At 45.0% G+C, this 17,663-nt stretch overlaps 1 protein-coding gene across 2 annotated transcripts in view; it reads left to right on the forward strand.

Moving 5' to 3' along the window:
- The window catches only part of LOC148408046 (cadherin-18), a 124,946-nt gene that overhangs the window by 44,981 nt on the left and 62,302 nt on the right, over nt 1-17,663 (forward strand). The window contains exon 1 of one of the 2 annotated variants that reach the window (XM_088402283.1): nt 13,313-13,481. The exons of the other annotated variant lie outside the window; for it this stretch is intronic. The gene's annotated coding sequence lies outside the window, so the exon portion shown is untranslated. Of the gene's footprint in view, nt 1-13,312; nt 13,482-17,663 lie in introns of those variants that run through there. 2 annotated transcript variants of the gene reach the window in all.

Genomic DNA, 17,663 nt, shown 5'->3' on the forward strand with positions numbered 1-17,663 from the left:
TAAAGGCCTGGCGTGTAATGACAGTGTTTCCAAAACTTAACCTTACACAAACTTTTAGCCCAGAGGAAGAAAATATTTCCACCCAAGTAAACACAATCTTAAATCCTGGGTGCGCTGTGAAGTCCCGGGTTTTTTTTTTTTTTTTTACTAGCTGATCGCTCCACTTAACTGGCATCAGTTTGACCTCGTAAACACGAGGCATCGATCACATGTTATTAAATGTTTACAAGACTTTGGAGTGAGGCACTCTCACGTGAATTTATCACCCCGCTTAAGAGACTACGGCACTCTGCGGCGGAGCCGTCCAAAGGGGGCTCGGGTAAATCCGCCAAGTGGTGGTGGAGTGATTCGCAAAATGGATGGTGACGGGCAAAACGGATCCTTTTTTTTTGTCCGTTATAAGATTTATTGGATTTTAAAAATCACATGACCTAATTTCCACCTTCATGTTAAAATTGATCTTTTTTCCAAATTGAAGATAAATTGAAGATATATTTAGACAATTTTAGGTCTCTAAACGATGAACCGATTTCAATTCAACAATTCGCCGTTAGACTGAAAATTGATGTCTAGGTTTTAAAAGAGCTTTAATTTCCAGGTCTTGATGATGATTTTTCATCAGCAGATTGAAAACAGAAAGTATTTTTTAAATTATTTGATTGCTGGTTTGTCCTTAACATCCAAAAATCTGCAAAAATTTTGACCAATGTGCAGTCAGAGAGGAGTAAGAACATCTTAGAATATTTCCAGAAGAGAGACTTAAAATGTGAGCATTTGCCATTTTTGGTCTCTGAATGATTAATCCATTTCTAAAAATAAGTAGCCATTATTTGGCTAATAGCCCATTAAAGGCTTAATCGTAACAATGTACTCTATATACATATATATGTGTGTGACATGATCAAGTGTCGGTATTAAGTGAGGCACATCCTTACGGAAGGCCCGGGTAGCCGGCCTCTGAAATGCAGCAGGGTCCAATTCGGTCGACCCGACTCCCCCATCTCCGTAGTCGGCGATCGGCTTATCCCGCCGAGCGGAGTCCATATTTAGCGTCGGGCGCGGACGTGCTCGGCCTGAGCCAGCGAGACGCGCGCGCACAGGTTGGATTACCTGCTGCTCCCCATTGGCTAATCCCAGATCTGTCCCGCAAAGATTAGGAGTGAGCGAGTCAGCCACACGCAAAGCAAAGAAGTGCTTCCCGCCACATACCTGCAAGCCTCCATGTTTGCTTCTCGCCAGTAAACATCCAATAAGATCCAATAGCCTCAAAATGTTGAGCTATTTCCAGCATCTGCAAACCTCGCTCTCATTAGATAATAATTTGTCCTCCGCTGAGACAGGCGCAAACTTTTTTTTCCCCTTTCCCCGTCTGAGCAAGAACACCACAACCCAATTGCTATCATTTGATCGTTTTGATCCCAAGCCGGATCCTTTGCTCCAAATATGTCTTATTTTCTCTGTAAAATGGAAGCGAACTGCTGATTAGCCAAAGTTCGTGTTAGCGTTGTGTGGCTAATGTGGAAAAAAAATGTGATAACGTATATGCTTTTCTGGAAATTTCCATCCATCCCTTCATTTTGCAGCCTCAACTGGTCGCCAGCCCATAACGATCTGCTAAAATGATGAGCTGCTATGGCTCATTAGCACTGTTTTGCCCAAACTACACTATTTCAGTCCAAATCTAATTTGGACTCGCATTGTTTGCAGTATTGACCAGAAGTATCATAATGTACCCAAAATTTCAGAGTATTAGCCACCACTTTTTTCTCATGATTTGAGCCCCGTGTCATATAGTCCATTTCTTACAGACTGAAGCTTACGGTACTTAGATATTAAGAAATGAACTCAAGTCAAATTAGTGGTTCACTATAACAACAAAATTATGTTCGTGGTGTACAAATAAACCGAAAAATGTGATGCTAATACAAAAGTGTTATTCTTTGCTTCGAGTAATGCTAGCTTTAAACGAATGAGCTAAATGTTAATGTGAATCGGGAAAGCTTTAAATGTGAACCATAACATCTCTGTAAGTGACTGCTACTTTTTTGGGTGGAAAATTGTAAATTTGTGGGAAAGAAATCCCCAAAATACAAGCACCCTCCACATGAATATCTGAAATATTTTGAAATTGGAATGGCGTGAATCGGATAAACTGGAATAGAGTTGAAACACGTCAAATAAACAGGTTGAGGAATAACATTGCAATAATTGAGCTTACAAAAACATCCAAAAATGTCATCCAAAAATGGGATTAGGCTAACAGGATGTTGATACAAAAATGTAACATCGCTTCGGATAACGTTCGCTTTGTGTTGCTACAACTTAAAAAACGCAAAACAAGACGCAAACAAAACTTGTCCCGTTCACGTTTCCTGGCAAAAAGTCAACGTTCCCAAAACCTGAAATTAAACGAGACTAACAAGCTGCTAATAGCCTGATTAGCAGCTATTTTGGCGGATCAATGCTGCTAAAAATGAGTTCTCCATTCGCTTGTCCATGCAGAAATTGAACATCGTTTAAAAAAACAATATCCATACGTGGCAATCAACGTCCGGTCTGGAAGCTCGCAATGTTATTCTCGGACACAAACAAAGCTTCGAGCTAACGCGCGGGGCCAAACAAGCGGGCTTCGCCGTGGGACTCATGCTCCATGAATTCCGAGTTAGAGGACGTAATGAGGCCTGGAGCGCCGGCAACACACGCCGCGTGAGCGATGAGGACGCCGGAGGTGGAGCCGCATACAGATCAAGGCGCGCGCCGTCGTCGGGAACAATGGCGCCTCTCCACGGGGGAGCGTCTTGTTGCGCCCAGATTACGATGACCGACTCCCGCGAAAAAAATAATCGCGCTTGTGTTCCGCCAAGAGGAAATCAATACTCTCCAAAGCGTGTGTACCAGCCGCGGCAGCTAATAATTAACACAAGATGACCTTTTATGGATATGGCTGGATTCCCTGCAACTGTTAAATACCAAATACAGCTGCCAACATTTGAATGCAATAGCCAAATGTCCGCGATGCTATCTATCTTCTCACTAACATACCTTTTAAGGTAATACCTATTTTCTGTCATAAGGCACTACGTTCTTTTTATCATTTTGGTGAAGCTCAAATTTGGTTCAGAGGGAGGCAGTGTTTTTTTTTTCTTTCTATTTAGTAGCAAACATGTTCCTCAGAGGCCCCAAAAAAGTAATCACCGGCAAACGTAAACATCAGTCTTTGTTTATTAACGGAGAGCTGTTTTTGATATGAAAGTGAAATTTGGTGCGACGAGGCCGGCGTGATTCATAAAAGAAACATTTTGGTGTTGATTGCAAATACAACAGCCAATTTGAACTCTTTCAAACTCAATGAAGGTGTGAGATTGGACTTTATTTTGGGGAAAATGTTCTCTGATAGGGGTACGTGAGTCGTACGTGGGTACTAGAAATATAGATTTAATTTGCTGTTTTGATTCGTTCGAAGTTGTTATTTTGTGTTCTTCGACTGCGTTGGATATTTGTTAAAGCGTTTACTAACCTCAACTTTGGTTTGTTCCAAATAGGCAAAGAACAAAAAAATTCTGGTAATTTCAAGATAAACTAGCACCCATCCATCTTTGTTTATTAATGGAAGCGATTTCCCTTACAACTAGGTCGTTGGATGAATAATTTTTTTTCTGCTGGCAGGATGAAGTTAATTACATTTGTCACCCAACATGTACGCCCAACTATGAAAGCTTCATCCGCCATCTCCTCCCGTTTAGCCGCCGTCGCTTGAGCGGGACCATGAATATTTCACCGTGCCCGGTTCGCCCCGGCGATTCCCGTATTTTTTTTTTTCCTGCGGAGAACAAACGTGAGTGACGCAGGTGCGCGTCCGCCTCTCCTCCCCCCTTCACGCCGACGCCATCCGACAGTGTCGGCTTCACTCGACGCTGCCGGCGCCGTGGCGCCGTCGTCTGATCTCGCGCAAATTCCATCGGCGTGGGGGAAAAGGCGCACCTGTCGCATCGCCTTTCGTCAAGCCTCAGCGTCATCATGGTGGCGGGGCTTCCTCTCGACTCGCTCGGTGTTAAATAGTGCACTTCCTCCCCGGGCGCAATCGGGAGCAAAACAAGGCTGGCTTATGCAGAGTTCAGCAGTAAAAGTTCCATTAGTTTAATTGGTCCCTCACAAAGCACGCAGGAACAAACGAGAAGCCGGCTGAAAAAGACTTTTTTATTTTCCGCTTTTGTGCTGAACAAAACAGCCACAGAGGGCTTCCTTGGGAAGAGAGTTAAAGAGCCATATGTCATTACAGTAAGTAGGGTCATTTGGGTTTTTGTCTCCCGTTAAACGGCGGCCGTATTTTCTTCGGGAACTTGTGTTTATCGAGTGTGAAAAGGTTGCGAGATGCTCGGCTACAGCTGCCAGCGGCAAGAACGTACATCCATAAATTTCTGACGGTAGTGAAAATGTTCATGATTTGACGAGGTGTTCCCGAATATTTTTACATTGTTAATTAGTTCTTCGGACTACATGGGGAAAAAAAAAAAACAGCGTCCGTCCATCAGTTTTCTTCCGCTCATCTGGGGTCGGCGTGTCAAACATTGTCTGTGAATCGTATACTCGTATACTCCTAATCCTAAAACCCCGAGCCCCAACTCTGAACGCTAACCCTAAAACCTCAACCTAAACCTATAGCGCTGATCCCAAAACCCTAAAACAGACCCTCAAACTTTAAAACCACCACCGAATCCCTTCAATCTAACCCAGACCCTAAAACTTTAACTCTCCCTCCGAATCCAAGCGACAATAGCTACTTAAACAGCTGTATGCCATTAAAATAAGCGGGGTCATTTGGGTTTTGTCGGCCATTAAAAAGCGGCCGTATTTTGTTCATAAAATTGCGTTTATTGAGTGTGAAAAAGGTTTCGAGCTCGTCTGTTGCCACCCGGGCCGCAGACACAGCCGGCGGCAAACGCTGTCTGCCAGGAAGCGAAACCTTTAGACTTTACATTGTGTCCATCCATAAATAGCAATGCGTGTTTTATTGGAGTTGCTATCAGTAAAACTGCAAATTATCCAAAGGTCTGTAAAAATTAGTAGTTGGTACGTTGCCGACTTAGGGCCGATATGCGTTGTAGCGGATATAACCTAGCCCCAACCTTCAAGGGTAAACCTGAGTACCAACCCTTTACGCTAGGTCACACACTAATCTTTTCCCAAAGACCCAAGCACTACCCCGAAGAACCTAATCAAACCCAAGGACCCAACACCTAAACCTCAGCCGTAACCCCTAAACCCATGAGAAAGCTCTGCTTAAATGGCCGTATGTCATTACAATAAGTAGGGTCATCTTGGTTTTTGTCAGCCATTAAACGGCGGTCGTATTTTGTTCATAACGGCATGTTTATCGAGTGTGAAAAGGTTAGCGGAACGTCGCTGAGGTTGAGCCGCAGACACGGCCGGCAGGCAACGCCATCTGCCAGGAAGTGAAACCTTTTGACCCGTGACTTTTCATAATGTTCATCCATAAATATCACGTTACTTTTCCACGGCTGAGCACGGCGGCGCGGTCGGAATGTGGCCTGGCAAATAAAGTGTCGCTTGTCTTCACGTTGGATCGAATTTAAAGTTCCGTGCTCTCATTTCACGCAAGTGGACAGGATGAAAAGTGAAAAGCTGCGAAGGCCGCGACAGAGTAGCCCGACCTCTGAGACGGAACGCCTCTTTCCCTGCGCGTTTGCCTCAAAATATGAAATAAATCAAGTCTTTCTTGTCCGGTCCTGACCACTGTATCAAATGTCAATCTTTTCTCGCGGACCGCACGGTGCCTAGCGGTCACTTCGCCCGGTCGGAACGTCAAAGGCGGGACTTGGATTTCATGGGCGGCTGCAAAAAGAGGTTATTGACTTCATCAATGATTCAGTAGGGTGCAAGCAGTCATCGCTGGAGAAGAATGGCAGCCAACAATAATTGGATTTTTCCTGCCAGAATTTCAGTTGTCTAAATATCATTTTGAAACAGTCATATGTAAATACATAAGTAGATATATTTAGAGAAGTAGATAAAAAATGCATCCATTGACCCATAATTGGATTTTTTTTGACCCAACTCATTTTAGAGCGGACACATGCACATCCTGAGCTTCAGCCTAAACCAGGAACGTCCAAACCCGGTCCCCGAGGGCCACCTATCCTGCATGTTTTTAATGTTTCCCTCATGAAATGATCACTGAAACTTCAAAAAGATCACCTAAATTCACCTAAGGTCACCTAAACTGTGACTGGCGTGACCTGTAACTCCGACCAATTCATGAAATCTTTCGCTAACTATAATCCTAATCTCCTAACCCGATATCCGTCCTCTATCCATTCCCCACACCTCGTGTAAACTCGAACTTTGAAGGCTAACCCCAAAACCGCAGTACAGCTCTTTTTGATTTGGTCAGGATTTTTGTGCAAAGTCGTAAACGTTTACCAAACGGTGACAGGACATTTCGTTGAGGGTACGGGCGAACATTTGCGAACGTTCGCGACCTTGAACAAACCTTAACGACGCCAAAAGCGCCTCCGCTCACTAACGTCGGCGATAGCGTGAAATGTTGATAGGACCCTATCAAGTATTCACTCCGTTCCGAATGAGGACTCGCAGGGGCGCAGGCGTCGACCACATTTTCATAGCAATCGGATCACAAAAGCACACGCGTAGTGGTGGGAAATGTTGGAACTTCTGCCGCCCTTTCCTTCTCCCGCCTCTGGCTACGCCGCAGGGATCCTCTGCAGACACACCGCCGATCCCCCCCGCTTGCACAGTCCTCATTTAAAAGAGCCACAGTGGGTAGCTGTCTCCCGGCACCACAGTTGCGACGATTCATCCGTCCTAACAAGGAAACCGTACGTATGGTGGGTGGACGGCCAAACAAACGCCCGGCTTATTCACGTCGGCCTTTGTTTATGGACATACACGCTCCACTCCTCGTAGTAAAGTACTTTATGGATTTTTAACGGTGGGAAAGCACCGAGCCGGCATTAAAGTTAGATGCTTTGCGGCGGGAATGAGCAGACATGGCGACTGGCAGATCGCAGGCCTTTCAAGGATGCGGAGAATACATTTTTTAAACCGCGGAATGTTCGTATTTGAATTAATGACGCTCGCAAACACACTCGACCCTTTTGACCCATTTAAACATCCGTTCTGTTGAAGCGCCACCGTTTTATAAAGCTACTTTGTTACGGTGGACTACTGAATGATGGAATGAATTTACACCTGGAAGTAGATTGTAGGAAGTTTAAAAAAAAAATGTCACGTCTTTTCTATTCGTATCTTTTACTCAAAGAGGTCACATTGTTGAATACTGACATATAGCAAGGCAGAGTTGTAGTTCTTGGCTTGAGATCTTTCCCAAGACCAATTTGTATGGGTCTCGCCTCGGATCAGTGGTCTTTTTTTGTTTGGGACAGGGTCCAGTTGGGATTTTTGATGGAATTACGAATCAGTGTTTGTTGGGAAATTGCATTATTTGTCTAAATGAAACAATCTAGCTTAGATGTGGGTGTTTCATTTTATTATTTCAAAACCTTTTTAATATATACATATATGCAGTCTTGGGCTTGTCCTGGTCTCGACCTCCAAAGTCTTGGTCTTATCTCATACTTGATTTCCAAAAGGCTTGTGCTTGTCCGACTCTCCTCTTGGTCTTGTCTCAAATGGGATTTCATATCTTGTTATCCATACATTGGAGTCCCGTTAAAGTCTTGGTTTTCGTCAGTGTGGTTTTGACTGCAACAGTGCATTATTGGACGTATGTGTCTTACAGCGACCTCAGGAGGGTCAGATACAAAAAATGGGTTGCGGGCAAGGCGGTAAAGCATTTCAGATGGTCACGGTGCTGAATGTTCCAGATTGCGTCCGAATTTTAACACATACAAATCTAAGGGCGCAACTCAGGTGTAACCCTCAAAATCCCCACCATTTTCCAGCGCAGTGAAATCGTGAATTCCAGGACGTTTTTATTTCCAAAACATTTTTGTTTTGCATCCGAAACGTTATTACTTGAATATTTCCACTCAAAAGTAGCTCACAGCAATAGGTAAACACTCAAGACACTTTGGTACACCTTTTGATCTTTGTGGTGTAGAAAGACTCAAGGATCTTTTATTTCATAGTAGGACAATTTGATTTTTGGATAACAACCCGAGAGTTTACGTTGAAGGAGGTCTGATGCAACGACTTCTTCGTAGTCATTTTACAGATAGTAAATTTGTATGAACTTTTCAGTATTCTTCGTCCGCACTTTCTATCGATCCATCTCCAAGCGCAACATCTTCTGAATAAATAATATCCCGGTCGAATCGTTCTTCGTTACACCCCAAAAAATACGGGTCTCGCACTGAGAACCGGTGACGTAGCGCCCCGTTTCGGCTAGTGGCGCAGTTCCGATATATATGATTGTAAAAAGAAAATGTATCAAACAATATAAATGCATTACTATTACCTTTATTGATTGCACATTTTCTTTGCAAAGTCCCTCCGGCCACTCAGCAAAACAGCCGCAATTAGCCCCCCGGCTGCGATTTACCGAGCTGTCATTAAAAAGTCGTCGGGGAAACCGTCGCGGGAACGACCCCGCGATCGATAGATGGGTAACCTTTCGGGGGGCGGCGGGGTCTTGTTGTTGTTGGTGTTGTCAGGGAGAAAAAGCCTTAACCGGGATTAACTCTTCAACGCGCCGGCGAGATCTCTCGGTGTGCATTAATAAATCATCTGCGGGATCCATGCACGTTTACTACCGTCATCCGGCTTTATAGGCTGTTTACTACTGTTTTAATACCACTTTGCCGCCTCCCACCGGAGCCTTTCGCCGGGCTTTATTCAAGAGCTTTGTACTTTCATCTTTTTTAATGCACAGTCTTCAGAGTCTCTCCCGCTCCTCCTCTTTTTGGGCTTTTACCGCAGACCGCTCAAAAGTCGGCTTGCTCAGATAAGGAATGCGATGATTGTTAGGGGGGGAGTGTTGACAGAGCGATTGCGGGATAGTCGCGACAAGAGCTGAAACTGCACATGTCATCGGGCTATAAATGAGCTGTGGCTGACTTTTGACACAAAAGAAATGGCGGCGAGGATTATTGGGGGGAAAGTGTTGCGGTTTGCTCAATTTTTGCACCGGCGCCGGATGAAATGACGGATGCGAGGGTTGAAATTCCCGGTGTGGGAAATGGGTTGTATAGACAGATGAAAAATTGCACAGGTTATAAAATCAGAAGAATATTTAACAAACAAAGAAACCTTTTTCAAATAATGACATTGAAGATTGGAAGCTACTGTGAATCAGCCAAAATTGGCCATAATTACTGTTTGTGACATAAACGTTAAGCAAGTAAAAATATGACTTCAAGAAAGCCTTGTATGAAGTATGCTAATTATGTACACAAATTGGAATGGATGGGAACTAAATATTTGATGCCTACCTAGGGTGGCACCCAATTATGGGTAAAAACAAAAGGAATGCCCCAATCTTTTGGATCGTTTTTTACAAAAATTGGGTTTGTTTAGTATAAAACTGAAAAAGTTGACCCAAATTTTTGTTCGCTCCTTTTTGACCCATAAGTGTTTGATTTTCAACGTAAATGTTTTCGGAATGTAAAGTTCATCATTGCGGACTATCCCCTACACGCGACCTTTCATTTTTCGAACATCCGGAGTCAGATTTTGTGTTCAGCGCATTTCCTGTTTAGTACGTCTTCCCGCCACTTATACCAACTCCTCATCGTAAAAAAACCTTCCGCCCAGTACGTCTTTCCGTCGTCGACATTGACACGGCCACCCGTACTTTGGGGGACGTAGGAGTCACGTGATGTACGGGTGGAGGGTTGTGCGTGATCTCGCTTGTGGATGTGACTGAATCTGGTCCTTCTATCGAAGATATTTTACAAGGTAAGACGTACGTTGCAGGTACCAATACCCGGTGCCAATACGCCGACCATCCTTCCCCTGCCCACTTTATTGTGTTACCCAAATTTTCAGAAATCGTCTTACTTATCGTCTTACGAAAAACGTACAAATTCACTTCTGAACAGTGGTTGGGAACGTAACTCGTTTGTAAGTTGAGGAACATCCGTATCTCTAGATGGTGCAAAGATGGGGGTATGCCCTTTTTTTACAATCAGCCAATGGCGTGTTCTGACAAGACGAAGCTCCTCCCTTCATTTCGGCGTAGCCTTGGCACAAAGACGACGCGAGTTGGCGCCAAACCAATATCTTCACATTAGATATGGCTTTGGCGTGACCGCCGATTGAATTTGAGACGCACGTTGCCACGGCGACAATCCGCAACCAAACTAACCCCGGCCCTCGTATGAAGTGTCGCTCGGGGCGGCAATCAGTGAAACAGATGTCAACAACATCAGAAAACGCGATTGCATTTCCCCCAGAAAACCCCTCGGGGATTTAAAAAAAAAAAAGAAATTCCATTTCTGTCGGACCCGCTTTGAAAGTGCAATTAGGCCACGTAGCGAACGCCGGCGCCCGTGTTGCGCCGCGTGTTCCTCGTCCGACGGGTTGCTGTCAATCAATTAGTCAGTCAGTCATGTCCGACCTGCCTCCGCCTCCGCCTGCGTCGCCTTAGGCCAGCTGTTGAGTCTGCCCATGAATTCAGCCGTGCCTTCGCTCCCCCTCGCCGGATCCAAAGACTAACTCCATGAATAATGAACGCCTCCGTGGAAGCCGGAGAAGGACTGAGCGAGCGAGCGAGCGAGCGAGCGAGAGAGAGAGAGAGTGAAAGAGAGAGGTCCTTGAGGAGCAACAGCATGATGGAGAGCAGAAAGGGGAGGGCAACTTGTTAGTGTTCCCTCATCAATTAGACCGTGGAGGAGAAATCAACAGGACGGAGAAACCATGCGTCATGGACGTGGAAGTGGATCGGGGCGGTGGGGGTTAGGAGCGAGGAATCGTTATAGAGATGGTGGCGGGGAGGAGGGGGGGTTGTAGCGGTGGGCAAGATCTATAAAGTAGAACGCGCCGGTTGAGGCTGAGTAGATACAAAAAGGGAGCAGGAAGTGAGCGGTAATGTATCACGGATAGATCCTCATTGGACGTTCCAGAATGACGCGCAAACTGCTTATTACGTTGTTGCCGTAATCGCACGGCAACGTTTGTGCGAGACTTCGGTCTGTCTGGGCCGGGGGGCCTTACGGTGGTCCTAGTTTAACCTGCACCAATTTTGGAGAACTTACGGTCGTCCTAGTTTGACCTGCACCTATTTGGGAGAACTTACGGTAGTCCTATTTTAACCTGCACCAATTTTGGAGAATTTACGGTAGTCCTAGTTTGACCTGCACCAATTTTGGAGAACTTACGGTAGTCCTAGTTTAACCTGCACCTATTTTGGAGAACTTACTGTAGTCCTAGTTTAACCTGCACCAGTTTTGGAGAACTTACTGTTGTCCTAGTTTAACATGCACCAGTTTTGGAGAATTTACGGTAGTCCTAGTTGGACCTGCACCTTTTTTGGAGAATTTACGCTAGTCCTAGTTTGACCTGCACCAATTTCGGAGAATTTACTGTAGTCCTAGTTTGACCTGCACCAATTTTGGAGAATTTACAGTAGTCCTAGTTGGACCTGCACCTATTTTGGAGAATTTACGCTAGTCCTAGTTTGACCTGCACCAATTTTGGAGAATTTACAGTAGTCCTAGTTGGACCTGCACCTATTTTGGAGAACTTGCGGTAGCCCTAGTTTAACCTGCACCAATTTTGGAGAATTTACGGTAGTCCTAGTTGGATCTGCACCTATTTTGGAGAACTTACGGCAGTCCTAGTTTAACCCGCACTACTTTCGGGGGGTATTTGTCATTTGGATGTCTGTGCTCCCACATGCAAATGCAGAAAATGTCAGCCTTTCAGCCGCTTCTTTCAAATGTGAGTCTGCGCGGAACGGCGACGCGGCTCAGATGATGGCCGCGCAGCAGCCGGCGCGGCAAAGGCCCGGCGGGTCGCCGCAGCCTGTCATTGTCACCAAATGTGTTGACACTCCAGTCGGGAAGTGTTTTTGTCTGCGCCGAGACGCGGCCGCGGCTCGTTGAAAATCAGCGAGGAGCGCAAAGCGTGAGGTTCAAATGCTGTTTACGTTTCCTGTGAACAGAAGCTCCGTAGGCAGTCGCGTCTGTACGTGAGCGCACATGACGATCGCATCTTTTTTTCCCCCCCCGCTTCTTAATCTTCTAACCGGTGAGTCGTCTGTGTTTCTGTCACAGACGCTTATTATCTTCCCCTGCAGATAGGCAAACACGTAAATGGGCACCTCGGTGGGATGGAATCTTATTTAGCGAGATGAACAAAACATCTTTTTGTAGTGGCGAGCGCTGCAGAAAATTTCACGTCATAAATCTTCAGAGACAACTTCCTGAAAAATGCTGAGAACAAAATGCTGAAAACCAATTAGGAATCGGACATCTAAACCGGCCGCGTGAAGATGAAAAATGTACGTGGCGCTCGTGGGTTTATTGGCGCGGCGTATCGCGCACCGTTTAATCTCCGGCGCTTGTAGTACCGCAAATGACCTGCTGGGGCAGCACACGGCCGCATAGCAACAAAAACAGCGGAAAGTTAGGATTAGGTTAGGTTATGGTTCTATTTTTTCTCGCGTTTGAAAAGTTTCTCATCAATGGGGGGGGGCACTGCCCTGTGATCAAGATGCTTAACTCATTGTCATGCCAGGGACATATTTTCACTTTTTTTTTTTTAAGTCCAGGCATTCAATCCCAGACACTTAAATATTGATTTAATACTCAAGTATATGAACGTTTATGTCATTAATGTGCGTTTTTTTAATACGTAAAGTATCTGGGGTTGAATTTCTGGACTCTTCAAAACCGACATTCGTCCCTGGCATCGAATGGGTTAACAGAAGTCATAATGGCGGTACAGAGCAGTGGTTCTCAACCTTTCGATGATATGGAGAAAAAAGAATATAGCCAGGCACCCTCTACGTCCTGTTCCAATTAATTTGCCCTGGATTTGAAAAGCAGTGAGTTAAAACGTCTCACACACCTCATTTGAGAAGCACCGCAGACGGCAGAGTTTTCTTTGAGGTGTCGAAAGTTTCCTAGCATTTCGCCAAAAGTCCGGAAATGAAATTTAGTTTGCGCGCGCGTGCGTAAAATTAGAAAAGGGATAACGTATCACTTCCCGATTCCTATCTTATACAATCACGTGTTGACAGAGAAAGCAGATGAGGGAGGAGATAACGGGCGAGGTGAGGGAGGGATGAAGAGAAAGAGGTGAGAGAGAGGGGGCGGGGCTTGAGCGCAGATCGACGCGGCGGGCGACCAATGAGGAGCCGGAGCAGCCTCCGGACGGACTCGCTGGTCCCGCAGCCGCCATCCGCGCGCGCACACACGCGGGGGAAGCGAGCGAGCGAGCGGGCGGGCGGCCAGGCGGAGGACCACCGCAAACATCATCGCAATGGACGATTTGCCGAAGGGACGTTTTGGAGCTTTTTAAACCCGAGCTCAGCCAGGGTAAGTTTTTTTCTTTTGTCTTTTTCTCTCTCTCTGCGTTTTGTTTCCCAAGCTGTAATTTTGTATCGAGTGAGGGAATAGAAAAAGAAATGTTGCCAGGGGGAACTTAAAGACGAGGAGGACAGGGCGCACTTTTCCCATCGCGATGAAGGCAGACGAGCGTGTTCGTCGTCAAAAGGCGGCTGACGAAGGCTGCGCCGGTTGCGTGTGCGCGTGCACGTCGGGACTTGGATGTCCCGCGTGCGTCCGTCCACAATTGAAGCTTTGCTGCATGAAAGCAAAAGGGGGAGAAGAAAAAAAAAGAGTGAGGGAGTGGATGCTGCAGCCTCCACTGCAAAGGAGAACGCCTCGACGTGCGAGCTGGGCTTGGAGTGTGTGCGCGCGCGCGTGTGCGCGTGCTCAAGCGCCGTCGCCCGTTAATGTCACGTTGATTGGCTTGCAATCGCTTGTGCGCGTTTGAGCGCGGCTGGAAGACGACTTAACGACTTTGGGCGATGTGTTACATGTGCGCCGGCGTGGACACTTCATTAGGGACACTTGCATCGCTTGGTCACGTCGCAAATTTCGCAAAAAAAAAAATCTCATAGTCTCGCTTTTGACTGGGCATTGTTGTCATGTGAATGCTAAATTATGTCGCCAAAATAATGGGAGCAGTTGGGATTTTTTATATGTACGTGAGCGGGGTGGCACTTCAGGTGTACGTGAGATTTTTTAACACTTCCTGCCGTGACGGGAATAGTACGGGTGCCTTTTCAAATTAGGAGCAAATCAATTGGAGCACAAACAATGCTATTGCTAAATTGGGTTCAAAATTGTAATACATAAACAACACAATAATAACGTGGGTGCAAATCAGGCTAACTAGCATTAGCACCGCTAGTATTTCAAATGACCAAATTGGGCAAGTCAGCAATTTTTCGATATGAAAAAAAAAAAGTTATTTTGTGCACATATTGGGCTACTATTTGGCAATTTGGAATGCAGAAACACTTTCGATTTAAAACATAAAATATTAAATCAACAATTATTTTGCTACCTTGTGCACAGAAGTGGCTACTATTCTAGGTAGAATTGTTATTGTTTGTATTTCGACATTCGAAATTGAGGGATTCATTCAATTTTGAAATCTAAAAAGCTTTGGATTAAATGAATGTTTATATTTTCATACTTTATACTCAAACGCTCGCTAGAGTTAGCATCACTCGAATTTCAATTGACTAAACTGGGCAATTCAGCCAATTTAAATGTTTTAGGTTAAAAAAAAATACATGAATTAAAATATGCCTTGTGCACAGATTTGGCTACTATGCTAGCTTGAATTAGCATCACTCCTATTTACTAAAGTGGGTTATTCAGCACGTTATGAACTCTGAAATACTTTGGATTAAAAAGGAAATCGTCAATTTATCTTGTGCAAGAATTGGGCTACAAGGCTAGCTAGCGATAGCATCGCTTGTATTTGAATGGACTGAATAGAGAAATTTGGCCTGTTATTAAATGTACCCGCCTTCCACTTCTTCCTCGTGTAGATTTGAATTTTTACGATTTGGGTAACTTTGACCATCCATGTTAGTTTGGTGTAAAAAGGACGATTGGGAAATTACACTTTACGACTGTTTAAAAAAATGAAAAAACGCTGTCAATTTTCGATTGGCATTCCACGCAAATTTCTTGGGATGATTTCACTTTTTGCTGTTTCGTTTTTGTCTAAATCATCGGAAATGTGTTATTCTGGAATAAGTGACTATTGTCTTAAAAGGTTTATAAAACTGCTTAGAGAAGTCACAATATCCCTATGAAGAATGGAGCTCCTCAACTGACTTCAACTTAATAATAAATAAATGGCAAATATAGTTTGAGGTCCTGCCTTTTGACTGGGGTTGCTGATCTCCTTGCGTGCTCTCGGAGGGGAGGGGGGGGGGGGGGGTTGGGGGGTTGGGGGGGGGTCTTTTGTGAGCCAGCTCGCTGATATAATCACCCGTCAACGTTCCCTCGCTCGCAAAGGCCAGCGAGCTAATTAGAGCCTCGTTAGTCTTAAGCGAGACAAGAGAGTCGGGCGGAAGGACGACTTTTGAGAGCGGAGGCGCGCGCGGTCGCCGACACCGGCGCCGTGCGGGAGGTGAAATGCGACGCTCGTGGCGCAGCACGCTGATCCCCTTAGTTTTGCTTCGGCGCCAAAGGAGGCCTTTTCAAACACCTCGCTGCGCCGCAGCGAATCATTTCATTTCGCTTAACTCCTTTGAAAATCGTCACCTATCCATCATGTTTATGCTTTGCTATCTATGGCCGTGATGTATTGTGACAGGCAGAGAAATGAAAGGCTCGGCCACTAGAGGGCAGGAGGTAGGGCCTAAAAACTGGTGGTTCCGGAAGGGAAGGGCCCAAAAGTTGGGTCGAATAAATTATTCGCAATGCAACCAATTTTTTGTGGGTTGTTTTGTGCAAAGTCACCACATTTTTCCACGTTAAAAAAAAGGGTGGATTAAAAATAACCCAATCATGGGTTAAAAAGGACTAACCCGAAATTAGGTTAGTTGCACCCAACCTTTGAGATTGTTGTATCCAAAAAAAATATATATCAATTTTTTTGTTCAAAATGACAAAATTTAGGCTGATGAAACATGTGAGATTTACCCACATATTAAGTCAGATCTTTTTTTGATCAATTGGGTTATTTTCAACCTGTTTTTAGACGTTTGGGAGCTTTGTGGGTTCTACAAGCCAACGTTTTTGGTTGGTTTGGGTACAATGACAACACATCTGTGGGGGTTGTTTTCATTTTTATACAAAGCAACCCAATTTTGTGGCTTTTGTTCAAAACAGTGTTTTTTTGTTGTTGTTTTTACCTTTTGGGTTAATCGAATGATCCTGAAAAATAACCCAACAACCATAATTGAGTATTTTCAACCTGGTTTTGGATTAAAACATGGGTTAAATTTACCCACATATCGGGTCAATTTTTTTTTTGGATCAAAAATTGGGTTTTTTTCAACCTGTTTTTGGAACTATGGGAGCAAATCATTTCATTTTTACTAAGCACCCAAATTTTGCAGCTTTTGTTTAGTTTTTTGTTTTTTTTACCTGTACCTTTTGGGTTAATTGAATGATCCCCCAAAATAACCCAACCCATTGAAACCCCAAAACACATTTGCAACATCCTGAATCTCAAAAACCTGATTTTTGAAAGGGGAAAAATTGGAACTAATTTTTGGATCCTGCATCCAAAAATATCGTGAGGAATATCCGTCAGACCTAACTAGAAAAACTGATTGATAACCCATAGAATAATCCTGTAGTTCTAAACCTTTGTGTGCCCCCCCCAGGCATACTCGTACCCCCATTTGAGAAACACAGGTATAAAAGATGACCGACTTATTTATTTGATCTCAAAGTCTGTGTCAAAAAAAAAAGGTACAGGTACATATGAAACCTCAAGAAGAAGATTTCCCCGCCAAAACGTGGAACGGCTCATTGACGAGACGGATAGCACGGTCACGCATTGAGCGGCAGTCTTATTTCGGCGGCGCTTATTCATTTAGGAGCTGTTTATGGAATGCGAGTGGGGGTGTCGGAAAAGCGAGAGGGGTGTTGATCAGCGGCGTCGCCGGCGCAATCTCGTAAATCCCGAAGGCGACAAGTTAAATAATCCCCGCCTTCTAATGCGACGCCCAAACGGCGCGTGGAATTGTTGTCATTACGTTTCTTATCGGTCGGGACGGAAGCGGGCACTCCCCAACGTGAGCGACCTCCAAAAGTTCGGAGGCGGTTGGGCCGCCGTTTGAAGTTCCTGGCGGGAAGCAGAAACATGAGCCAGGGGAATTGAGAGTTCCACACAAGTGAAATGTTTTGGCGTTGAGTGTCCGGGAGTCGTTTGGGTCACGGGAAGGCTGTCACACCATCCGATGATGACGCCGTTTCTTCCGGTCCCGTATGGATGGGGAATCCCAGCGGAGTTGGTTCTCAGTAAGCGTAAAATTGGAGACCGGGACAAAACTGCGACCTTTGGAGTTCAAGACCGAGACAAGACCAACATTTTGGAGGTCAAGGCTGACACAAGGAGACCATTGGAAGGTTGGAACAGAGACGTCCGCAGGTCAAGACTGAAGCTTTAGGAGACTTGTAGAGATTGCGACAGAGACTTGGCGGTGGAAACTGAGACAAGAGCGAGGCTTTGGGACGTTG

This window comes from Hippichthys cyanospilos, chromosome 19 (genome assembly GCF_059441005.1).
Source record: "Hippichthys cyanospilos isolate Australia breed blue-spotted pipefish chromosome 19, RoL_Hcya_1.0, whole genome shotgun sequence".
Lineage (NCBI taxonomy): Eukaryota > Metazoa > Chordata > Actinopteri > Syngnathiformes > Syngnathidae > Hippichthys > Hippichthys cyanospilos.